This window comes from Garra rufa, unplaced genomic scaffold, assembly GCF_049309525.1.
Source record: "Garra rufa unplaced genomic scaffold, GarRuf1.0 hap1_unplaced_003, whole genome shotgun sequence".
In the NCBI taxonomy this organism is placed as follows: Eukaryota; Metazoa; Chordata; class Actinopteri; order Cypriniformes; family Cyprinidae; genus Garra; species Garra rufa.
The window spans coordinates 8,208,012-8,220,511 of NW_027394278.1; the positions used below are offsets into that span (position 1 = coordinate 8,208,012).

The following is a 12,500-nucleotide window of genomic DNA, read 5'->3' on the forward strand; positions in this document are numbered from 1 at the left end:
ACTATTTATATAATATGCTGGCTTTTAGAAAGACGTGTTTTACCGCTCTATTTATTACAATCATTTAAATGTATTATAGAGTGTTAAGTGTTTTACATGTTTTTTTAGGCCATTTTATTGCTCTTAACATTTTAAGTGTGTGTGTGTCTTAAATAAATGGATGGTTGGCCTGCCATGTGACTAGACACATGACAGGAAGCAGGAAGTACAACTGTATAAGAGAGCAGCATGACAAACAAAGGACAGTCACCAAACTGTTGGATTAAGGAGTTTGCTAATTTTAGAGCTCACCTTTCCATTCACCACCTGCAAACTTTGGATTACACTTTCTGTGGATTGTATATACAATGGTGGACACTCACATTGGACTTATCAACACACTGGGATTCTTGGACTGTTTTTAGGGTATGGACAAATGAACTGTATTCTTTTAACAGCATTTACCTAGTTTTATCGTGTTGTTTTAAAGTCTTTTATGTGAACCTTGTATAAAAACCAAATCTATTTAAACCAATCTTCTTTTATGTCTCATTCTTTTAACCACTAGTCATCTCTCACAGTTAATTCTGACCCCATTTTAATGTTGTAACTCTGGATGGGAGACCGCCTGGGAATACCAGGTGCTGTAAGCTTTTGCCTTTTCTTCACTATTTATATAATATGCTGGCTTTTAGAAAGACGTGTTTTACCGCTCTATTTATTACAATCATTTAAATGTATTATAGAGTGTTAAGTGTTTTACATGTTTTTTTAGGCCATTTTATTGCTCTTAACATTTTAAGTGTGTGTCTTAAATAAATGGATGGTTGGCCTGCCATGTGACTAGACACATGACAGGAAGCAGGAAGTACAACTGTATAAGAGAGCAGCATGACAAACAAAGGACAGTCACCAAACTGTTGGATTAAGGAGTTTGCTAATTTTAGAGCTCACCTTTCCATTCACCACCTCCAAACTTTGGATTACACTTTCTGTGGATTGTATATACAATGGTGGACACTCACATTGGACTTATCAACACACTGGGATTCTTGGACTGTTTTTAGGGTATGGACAAATGAACTGTATTCTTTTAACAGCATTTACCTAGTTTTATCGTGTTGTTTTAAAGTCTTTTATGTGAACCTTGTATAAAAACCAAATCTATTTAAACCAATCTTCTTTTATGTCTCATTCTTTTAACCACTAGTCATCTCTCACAGTTAATTCTGACCCCATTTTAATGTTGTAACTCTGGATGGGAGACCGCCTGGGAATACCAGGTGCTGTAAGCTTTTGCCTTTTCTTCACTATTTATATAATATGATGGCTTTTACGGAGGCTGATCTATAAATAACCCACTTTTTGGAGCAGTCCTCGCTTACGGCCATACTGCGCTGAGTGCGCCCGATCTCGTCTGATCTCGGAAGCAAAGCAGCGTCGGGCCTTGTTAGTACTTGGATGGGAGACCGCCTGGGAATACCAGGTGCTGTAAGCTTTTGCCTTTTCTTCACTATTTATATAATATGCTGGCTTTTACGGAGGCTGATCTTTAAATAGGCCACTTTTTGGAGCAGCCCTCGCTTACGGCCATACCACGCTGAGACCGCCCAATCTCGTCTGATCTCGGAAGCAAAGCAGCGTCGGGCCTGGTTAGTACTTGGATGGGAGACCGCCTGGGAATACCAGGTGCTGTAAGCTTTTGCCTTTTCTTCACTATTTATATAATATGCTGGCTTTTAGAAAGACGTGTTTTACCGCTCTATTTATTACAATCATTTAAATGTATTATAGAGTGTTAAGTGTTTTACATGTTTTTTTAGGCCATTTTATTGCTCTTAACATTTTAAGTGTGTGTGTGTCTTAAATAAATGGATGGTTGGCCTGCCATGTGACTAGACACATGACAGGAAGCAGGAAGTACAACTGTATAAGAGAGCAGCATGACAAACAAAGGACAGTCACCAAACTGTTGGATTAAGGAGTTTGCTAATTTTAGAGCTCACCTTTCCATTCACCACCTGCAAACTTTGGATTACACTTTCTGTGGATTGTACAGGCACTGGTGGACACTCACATTGGACTTATCAACACACTGGGATTCTTGGACTGTTTTAGGGTATGGACAAATGAACTGTATTCTTTTAACAGAGTTTACCTAGTTTTATCGTGTTGTTTTAAAGTCTTTTATGTGAACCTTGTAAATACACCAAATCTATTTAAACCAATCTTCTTTTATGTGTCATTCTTATAACCACCAGTCATCTCTCACAGTTAAATCTGACCCCATTTTAGTCTTGTAACTCGGCTGATAAGGCCGATTGTTACACTTGGATGGGAGACCGCCAGGGAATACCAGGTGCTGTAAGCTTTTGCCTTTTCTTCAATATTTATATAATATGCTGGCTTTTACGGAGGCTGATCTTTAAATAGCCCACTTTTTGGAGCAGCCTTCGCTTACGGCCATACCCCCACCTGAGGCGCTAGAGAGCAACAGGAAGTGGTTGGCAGCAGTTGGGAGAGGAAGGCTCTCCTCCATTTTGTGTTTAATTTTTGTTTGTTTTGTGAGTTGTAATACGTTAAGTTAGTTTTTTGTGTTTTTTGTCAACTTTTAAACCACCTAACAGCAGCATTCTTGCTGTCTGGAGGGTGGTTAGTTCCTTTTTTTTTTTTTTTTTTTTTTTTTAATGGATGGATTAATTTCTATGAATATGGATTTGGCACGAGAGAAAAGGCAGCAAACAGAAAATGGACTGGATAAAAGACTACGAGAAAAGGATTACCCTAAAAAGGAGCAGAAACGGATTTACGCTAAAGAAGCAACCGTAGTGATTGATCTGACTGAAGTGCAGGATGGGAAAGCAGAGGACATTATTCAAGCACTGACAGACAAGATGGACGTGACGACTATACTTGCGGTAAGACCAAAAATGATGAGAGAATATGAAATAACATTGGAGAAAGAAGAAGATATTGAGAAACTAGCAGATGGATTGATGATAAAAGGAAAGACATGTGAAATTAAAAAGTTGAATAATAAAGAATTTGTTGTCTCTTTCATGCATCTGCCCGCTTACCTGGAGGACGACGTGGTTCTACAAAAGCTGGAGGGATGGGGGGTAACTCCCATCTCCCAGATCAAACGGAGATTTTATCCGGGCACCCGCATCGAGGATGGAACGAGATTTGTGAGAGTGCGATTCCCAAAAGAGGTGGCTTCTCTGCCCTATAGCACGAGAATGGAGACAGAAGAGGGGCCTCAGTATTTCAGGGTGATACACAGCCAGCAGGTGAGAACCTGTAGGCTGTGTATGAGCCCTGAACACCTGATGAAGGACTGCCCAGACTTCAAATGTTTCAAGTGCGAGGAGAGGGGCCACTTCGCACGGGACTGTAATGCAGTGAGGTGCCCGGACTGCAGGCTCGTACTAAATAAGTGCGAGTGCTGGTTCGGAGACCAGCAGGAGGATGACCAGGAGAGCGGGCAGATGCATGAGGGAGACAATGAAGAGGAGCCACGCGAGGACACGGGAGGAACACAAAGAGAGGGTATTGCAGGCACGGACATTGACGATGAAAGCGAAAGGACTGGAGTAATGCAGGACAACGACGAAACAGAGACACTGATGGAGACGACGGAGGATTTGCAAACAGAATTGGAAGAGTCAGAGGAGCAGGTCAACGAGGAAGGGAGAGTGGACAGAGACAGCGAAAACATTGATGATGGCGGCACCATGGGAATATCAAATAAAAGAAGAAGAAGAACTAAGGTAACACCAAATCTAGAGAAAGCCAAAAGGAAAGTTTTAAAACAAACATGTGAGGAGAAACAGGACAGTGGAGATACTGGAAAGGAAGGGGAGGCCATGAGCTGACAAAATGGGGACTTTATGGCTTTTAGTTTATTTTATGGTGTTGAAAATTGTGACTTTTAATGCTAGAGGACTAATGAATGGTTTTAAATTTGAAAAGATGAAGGAACTGTGTAAAAATGAGGATGTGATTTTATTGCAAGAGACAAACTGGAAAGAGAATCGTATGGAGGATTTTAAAAAAAGATGGGAAGGGGAATTACTCTTTAATAACGGAGAAGGAAAAATTGGAGGAGGAATGGCGATTTTAATAAGAAAAGACAGAGGTATCAAGACAAAGCATTTGTATAGTGATAAAAAAGGAAAATGTATGGTTGTAGAAATGGTGATGGAAGAAGAAAATTTTATTTTAGGGAACGTGCATGCTCCGAATGAAGAAAAAGAAAAGAAAATGTATTTTAATGTTTTAGCCGATGTAATTGAAAAATGGGGGAAGGTGGTGATTGCAGGGGATTTTAACACAGTTTTTAGCAAAATGGATATGGCAAACGGGATGGTTTTTAAAACGGATGGGGGCAGAAAAGAACTAAAGTCGTTGATGGAAGAGAAAAATATGATTGATGTGTGGAGGGAAAGAAACGAGAAAAAGAAGGAATTTTCAAGAAGACAGTTGGTGGGGAATTTTATGTGCCAAACCAGAATAGATTATTTCTTAAGTACTAGAAATCTGGAATGTTTTATTGACAGAATAGTTTATAAAGACACAACCTTAAGCGATCACAAAATGGTTTTAATGGTGATGGATTTTAAAAGAGAAACGAAGGGACCTGGAGTGTGGATCTTAAACACTGATGTTTTAAAAAATGAAAGTTTTAAAAAAGAGATTGAAAATATATTAGATGAGAGGAAAAAAGATCTGATGTATATGGAAGACAAAAGGCAATGGTGGGAAAACGTAAAGTATCAGATAAAGAAATATTCAATAAACTACTGTAATTTGTTACAAAAGGTTAAAAGAACTAAGGAGAAAGAAGTAAGGAGAACATTAAAAGAGGAGTTAAATAAAAATGAAGTAAATGTACAAAAAGTAATTCAATTTGAAAATACATTGGGAAAAATAGAAGAGGAGAAATGCAAAGGGGCGATGTTAAGAAGCAAAGCAAAATACATGGTGGAAGGAGAAAAATGTAACAGATTCTTTTTTAATCTTGAGAAAAGCAGGGGGAAAGCGGAAATAATTAAAGAACTTAAAAGTAAGGATGGGAAAGTGGTGTCAGATACAGAGAGGATTTTAAAAGAAGTGAAAACATATTATGAGGAATTGTTTAAGTCAGAGGGAGGAGATGAGGAAAAACGGAAGATTTTATTACAACAAATAGCAAGGAAAGTTGGTGAGGAGGATAAAAAGGATTGTGAAAGCGAAATAACAACAGAAGAAATTAAACAAGCCATAAATCAATTAAGAGTGAAGAAAAGCCCTGGAATAGATGGTATTGGAAGCGAGTTTTACAAAGTTTTTAAAGAAAAGGTAGTTGGGATTTTAAATGAAATTTATGAAGAAGTGTTCAAAAAAGAAAGAGTAAACCCCAAAATGGGGCTAGGATTAATGAAAATAATATACAAGAAAAAGGGAGACAAAAATGAACTGAAGAATTTTAGACCCATTACAATGTTAAACACTGATTTAAAAATTTTAGCAAAGGTCTTAGCGAATAGGTTAAAAAAAGTCATGCCAAATATAATAGAAACCAACCAAGCATATGGAGTAAAGGGGAGGGATATAGCAGACATTACAAGCAGCATAAGAGATATAGTGGGTTATATAAAAGAAAAAGAAAGGAGCGCATACATTATAAGTATGGACTTTGAAAAGGCGTTCGACAGAGTCGAACATGGGTTTTTATTTGCGATTTTAAAAGAATTTGGTTTTGGAGATAATTTTATAAAATGGATCTCAATTTTATACAGGGATATTTTAACAAAAGTAAAATGCAATGGATTTTTAACTCAACCTTTTAAAGTTTCAAGATCTATAAGACAAGGGTGTCCATTGTCAGCACAGTTGTACTCTTTGGTGGCAGAACCTTTAGGGCTTTTAATAAACAGAGAAAAAAGAATAAATGGAATAAAAATGGAAGAGGGAAAAGAGTTAACAAAAATATTTCAATACGCTGATGACACGACAGTTGTGGTTGAAAATATAGAAAGTGTTAAAAGAGTGATAGAGAAAACAACATTTTATTGTGAGGGTTCAGGTGCAAAAATAAATGAAGAAAAAACTGTATATATGAAGTTTGGAAGGGCCGAGATTTTAACGGGGCTTTTTAGGTTTAAGGAGGTTCAAGAAATGAAGATTTTAGGGGCAATATTAGCAAGGAATGAAAAGGAGGCAATTGACAATATGTGGGAAGAGACGGTAGGAGGGATGGAAAGAAGACTTATTTTTTGGAGAAACAGATCTTTAAGTTTGAAAGGGAAAATTTTAATTGTAAATATGTTAATGTTATCCAAAATGTGGTACAATTTACATGTCATGCCATTGCCAGATTGGGTTTTGAAGAGAATAAAGAAAAGTGTTTTAGAATTTCTATGGGACAAAAAGCCTCCAAGAATTGCATATCTTACATTGATAGGGAAACCAGAAGAGGGAGGAATGGGGTTGGTCGACGTAGAGCAAAAAATGAAAAGCATGAGGGTAAAAGTGGTAAGGAAATATTTGGATGACACGAACAATGCAGAGTGGAAGAAAATAATGAGCTTCTATTTAAACAAATGTGGGAATTTTAATTTAGGGGAAGACATTTTATGGATGAAGCTGAAGAATTGGATGATGGAGGGGATCCCACAGTTTTATAAAGAGGTTTTAAATGCTTGGAGGCTTTTTTTAACAGAGGTGGATTTTAATCCAGAGGGGAGGGAAAGGATTTTAAATCAACCTCTGTTTTTAAATGGAAAAGTAAAGATACAAGAGCATGACCTCTATTTTAAGAAATGGTTGCAAGTGGGGATTGTGAAGGTAAGGGATGTTTTATGGGAATATAAAGAGGGATTTTTACCACTTCAAGTGATTATAGATGCGATGGAGGAGGGGAAGGAGGATTTTAATGTAATGTTTTTAAAAAGACAATACGAAGAGGTAAAAAAAGCAATCCCTGGAGAATGGCTGGATGATCTTAACAAGAGGGAAGAAAAGGAGAACAAAATGAATGTGTTTTTAAAATGTAAAGACAAGTTGGTGAATTTTAATTTGGGTACTGTTAAAATGTTTTATGGTTTTTTTATGAAAAGAATTTTTAAAAAACCTGTTGCCAATCAATTCTGGATAAGGCATTTTAACGAAATTGAAGAAAAAGATATCTGGAAGCATATGGCATGGAAATGGTTGGATGTAGATCTAGAATGTTTTGATTATTTTATTAGACAAAATGTGATTTTTACGGAAATGAGATTGTGTGCTATGCAGAAAGAAACAAATGCTCAATGCAAAGTTTGTAAAACAGAAGATGAGGGAATTTTACATTTGTTTTTATTCTGTAAGGAGTTGATCCCATTTTTTAACGAATTTAAGAAACTAATCAAAGATTTAAGAGGTAACGAAGAGGATTTTAATTGGAGTAGAATGTTTATGTTGGGAATAGCAGAGAATAAACCAAACAAGAAACTCATTAATTTGTTTTTAATTGTGGCAAAAAAAGCTATATGGAAAAGAAGGAATATAGCGAAAAACAGAGATTTTGTTTTAAACCTTTGGTTTCTTTTTAAATGGATGGCAGAAGATCATGTCAAAATGCTGTACAGTTATTTTAAATCAGAAAATATTATGGGAGATTTTTATGAAATTTTCACAAAAGATGTCATATGTATTTTAAAAAATATGCACTTTTACATGCCAGGGGAAGATGAACTTTTGTTGGTTTAGCTTTTAGGCTTTTATTTGTTGTTATGATTGGGTTAAAAAGATGCTTGTGTCATGTAATATTTACGAATGTTTCCCCAGCAACAATGCTAAATACTCGGAAATTGGTGATAACGGTTTTGTTGTGTATTGGGTTCTTCTTCAGTAGTAATGAAAATGTATTATTGATTTGTGTATTCAATGTGTATTCAAATATATAATGATTTTTGTACAATAAAAAAAAAAAAAAAAAAAAAAAAAGAGCGCCTGATCTCGGAAGCTAAGCTGCGTCGGGCCTGGTTAGTACTTGGATGGGAGACCGCCTGGCAATACCAGGTGCTGTAAGCTTTTGCCTTTTCTTCACTATTTATATAATATGCTGGCTTTTACGGAGGCTGATCTTTAAATAGCCCACTTTTTGGAGCAGCCTTCGCTTACGGCCATACCCCCACCTGAGGCGCTAGAGAGCAACAGGAAGTGGTTGGCAGCAGTTGGGAGAGGAAGGCTCTCCTCTACTTTTGTTTGTTTGACTCTGATTTTGTGTTAATTTACTGTTTATTTCATAAGTGTAGCCTTTTTTTTGGTTAAAGTTTTCCTCCCAGCAGCCTGGGCTGTTTGGGAGGAATTTATTTGCGTTTTTGTTTTGTTTGTTTTTTTGTGTTTTTTTCCCCCCGTTTTTTTTACTTTCTTTGTCTTTTGTTAACAATGGACGGATCTACGGAAACAGACCTGGCAATGGCGGACGGACGACAGAGGGCGAGTGACAGCGGACTGGGTAAACGACAACGAGATGGAAAAGAATCAGAGAAGGATGCAAGGAAAGAGAACCGGAAAAGAATTTATTTGAAAGAAGCAACAGTTACTGTGGAAATAGGACAAGCAATGGAGGCGAGGGCGATTGATGTAATAAAAGCGGTGACAGAGCGGATCGGAGATGGAAGGATTCTGGCGGTGAGACCAAAACAGACAAAGGAATATGAGGTAACGCTCGAACGGGAAGAAGATGCTGAATTATTAACAGATGGATTGACTATCAAAGGGATTAACTGTGAAGTCAAACGACTGCAAAATAGAGACTATGTTGTTTCGTTTATGCATCTGCCCGTTTATGTTGCTGACAAAGAAATTTTAGATAAATTGGAAGGTTGGGGAGTTTGTCCCCTTTCAACAATAAAAAGAAGAGTCTATCCGGGTACAGACATTGAAGATGGGACAAGGATTGTAAAAACCAGGTTCCCCAAGGAAGTAGACTCCCTCCCGTACAGCACAAGAATAGAGACAGCAGAGGGCCCACAGTATTTTAGGGTGATGCACAGTCATCAGGTTAAAACCTGCAGGCTGTGCATGAGCCCCGAACATGTGGTGAAAGACTGTCCAGATTTTAAGTGTTTTAAATGTGAGGAGAGGGGGCACTTCGCGAGGGACTGCAGTGCGATAAAGTGCCCGGATTGCAGACAGTTTTTAAATAAATGTGAATGTTGGATTGGAAGTGAGGAAGAGGAGGAGGAAGGGATGGAGGAGGAAAGTCAGCAAATAAGCGTGCAGATGCATAGACGAGACAACAAACAGCGAGAGGAGGGAACAACAGATACACAGGCAAATGAGATAATTATGAGAAAGGATGCAGAACAGCAGCAGAACGTAAAGGACAAACAGACAATGCAACCTCAACAGGATGATGGTGCTTGGACACAAATGGAAATCACAGACAATGTACAAAGAGTTATGGATGAGATGGAACGAGAACAAGGAAACAAGGATTCAACAGAGGAGAAACGGGACAGCGATTTATGGACACAATCAGAACTGACTGAGAGCTTACATAATGTCTTGGACACAGGAGAAATCGGGGCTCAAAGGAATAAGGAAGAAATGGAGGTAAAAGGGAATGATGAGGAATGCGAAAAGGAGAAACAAAGAACATCAACTAAAAGAAGAAGAGCAATTAAGGTAAAACCTAATATAGAGACTGCTAGGAAAAAGGTATTAAAAGAAGATGTGATTGAAAGTGCAAACAAGTATGAAATATTAAGGGATCTGGAAGAAACGGACTAAAATGATTGGTTTTAAAAATTCTCTTACCTTTTTTATGTTTTTAAGAATTGTTACTTTTAATGCGAGAGGACTTTTAGATACAAAGAAATTTGAAAAAGTGAAAGAAATGTGCAAAGAGAATGATATGATTTTACTTCAAGAGACTAATTGGAAAGAAAGTGTTATGGCTGATATAAGAAAAAGATGGGATGGGGATATTCTGTACAACAATGGAGTGAAAAAACAAGGCAGAGGGATTGCTTTTTTAATAAAAGGGAATAGTGGAATAAAATGTAAAACTATTTTCAAAGATGAAGAAGGAAAATGTATGATGGTGGAAATGGAGTATGAAGGGAAAATCATTTTATTAGTAAACATCCATGCACCAACAGAAGAAAATGAAAAGGGGGAATTTTTTAATGTGCTAGGAGAATTTTTAAATAAGTATAAAGAAGTAATTATGATGGGGGACTTTAATACAGTTTTTAGCAAGTTGGATATGGCGGAGGGTATGGTCTTTAAATCAGATAAAGGAAGGAGAGAGCTGAAAGGTTTGATGGAGAAACATGATATAGTGGATGTATGGAGGGAAAGAAATGAGAATACAAAAGAATATAGTAGAAGACAATTGGTAGGGGACTTTATGTGTAAAACGAGAATAGATTTGATTTTATGTACTAGAAACATGGAAGGTTTTATTGGTCAAATTAAATTTGAAGAAACAAGCTTAAGTGACCATAAAATGATTTCTATGGGAATGGATTGGAACCAAATTGAAAGAGGGCCGGGGGTGTAGGTTTTAAATACAGAGATTTTAAGGGAGGAAAACTATGTCTTAGAAGTAAAAGAGATAATAGAAAAAGAAAAAGAAAATATAATGTATGCAGAAGACAAAAGAATTTGGTGGGAAAATGTCAAGTATTCAATCAAAAAGTTCACAATAAAATATTGTACATTGAAACAAAAAAGTAAAAGAAATAAGGAAAGAGGGATAAGGAAAAAATTGAAGGAAGAGTTAGAGGGAAATGGGAATGACATACAAAAAATTAAAGAATTAGAAGGAGCGTTAAAAGAAATAGAAGAGGAAAAATACGAAGGTGCAAAGATAAGAAGTAAAGCAAAATATACAGTAGAAGGAGAGAAATGCACAAAGTTCTTCTTTGACTTAGAGAAAACTAGAGGGAGGGCAGGAATGATTAAAGGAATAAAGGGAAGAAATGGGGATATTGTAACTACAAGTGAAGAAATATTAAAAGAAATAAAAGTGTATTATGAAGAGTTGTTTAGTGCAGAGGGGGTCAAAGAAGAAGAGAAATTAGAATTATTGGAACTAATAAAAAAAACTACTGTAAATGGAACAGAAAAAAAAGAGTGTGATGAAGAAATAAAAGTGGAAGAAATAAAAAGGGCAATTAGTGAATTAAATAGGAACAAAAGTCCAGGTATCGATGGTCTGGGGAATGAGTTTTATATGGTTTTTAAAGATTTTTTATCTGATACTTTAAAAGAGATATATGGTGAGATTTTTAAAAAAGGGGAACTAAATCAGAGAATGGGAATGGGATTAATGAAGATAATATATAAAAAAAAGAGGGGAAAAAACAGAATTAAAGAATTATAGGCCTATTACAATGTTAAATACGGATCTTAAGATTTTAGCAAAGGTTTTAGCAAATAGGTTGAAAGAAGTAATGCCAGGTTTAATTAAAACAAATCAGGCATATGGAGTAAAGGGCAGAGACATAGCTGATACAACATTCAGTATAAAAGATAGTTTAAGATACATTAAAGAAAAAGGAAAATGTGGGTTTTTAATTAGTTTAGACTTTGAAAAGGCTTTCGATAGGGTAGAACATGGTTTTTTATTTGATGTTTTAAAAAGGTTTGGTTTAGGAGATAATTTTATCAAATGGATAAAGATTTTATATAAAGGGGCGATAACAAAAGTAAAATGTAATGGATTTTTAACACCATGCTTTAGAATTACACGTTCGATAAGGCAAGGATGCCCATTGTCGGCACTTCTATATTCTCTAGTGGCTGAGCCTTTGGGCCTTGCAGTAATGCAGGATGATAGAATAAAGGGAATAGAAATAGAGGGTGAAGAAAATAAAATTTTTCAATATGCAGATGACACAACACTGATGGTCAAAGAAGTGGGGGATGTAAAAAGGGTAATGAAAATTGTACAAACATTTTGTTTAGCATCAGGAGCGAAAGTAAATGAGGACAAAACAATGTATATGAGATTAGGAAATGTGGGAGAGCTAGCAGAGCATTTTAATTTTAAGGAAACAAAGGAAACAAAAATTCTGGGGGTTCTAATGGGGAAGGATGAGAGGAAGGCAGAAGAAACTATGTGGGAGAATATTTTAGGAGAGATTGAAAGGAGACTTATTTTTTGGAGAAGGATGGGTTTAACTATAAAAGGGAAGGTTTTAGTTTTGAATGTTTTAATGGTTTCAAAGTTGTGGTATGTTTTATATACATCTTCAATGCCGATGTGGATGGAAGGAAGGCTGAAAAATGCTTTTTAGGTTTTTTATGGGAGGGGAAGCCATCAAGAATTGCTTTTAACACTCTAATAGGACAAGTGGATAAAGGAGGTTTAGGAGTAATGGATGTAGAACAAAGAAAAAACAGTTTAAGAGTAAAAATGATAAAAAATACTTAGACGTGGGGAACAATGTGGCATGGAAAAGAACAATGGGATATTTTTTAAATAAGTGTAGCAATTTTAATCTGGGAGATAGCATTTTATGGATGAGGACCAAAAATTG

General features: G+C 36.4%; 2 non-coding genes across 2 annotated transcripts; both read left to right on the forward strand.

The window, feature by feature from the left end:
- The first annotated feature begins 1,358 nt into the window (after positions 1-1,358).
- On the forward strand, positions 1,359-1,477 carry LOC141310353 (5S ribosomal RNA). The gene has a single exon (XR_012347898.1). It is a non-coding gene; the product is annotated as a 5S ribosomal RNA (ribosomal RNA).
- Positions 1,478-1,561: 84 nt separating this feature from the next.
- Positions 1,562-1,680, forward strand: LOC141310293 (5S ribosomal RNA). The gene has a single exon (XR_012347837.1). It is a non-coding gene; the product is annotated as a 5S ribosomal RNA (ribosomal RNA).
- The last annotated feature ends 10,820 nt before the right edge of the window (positions 1,681-12,500 follow it).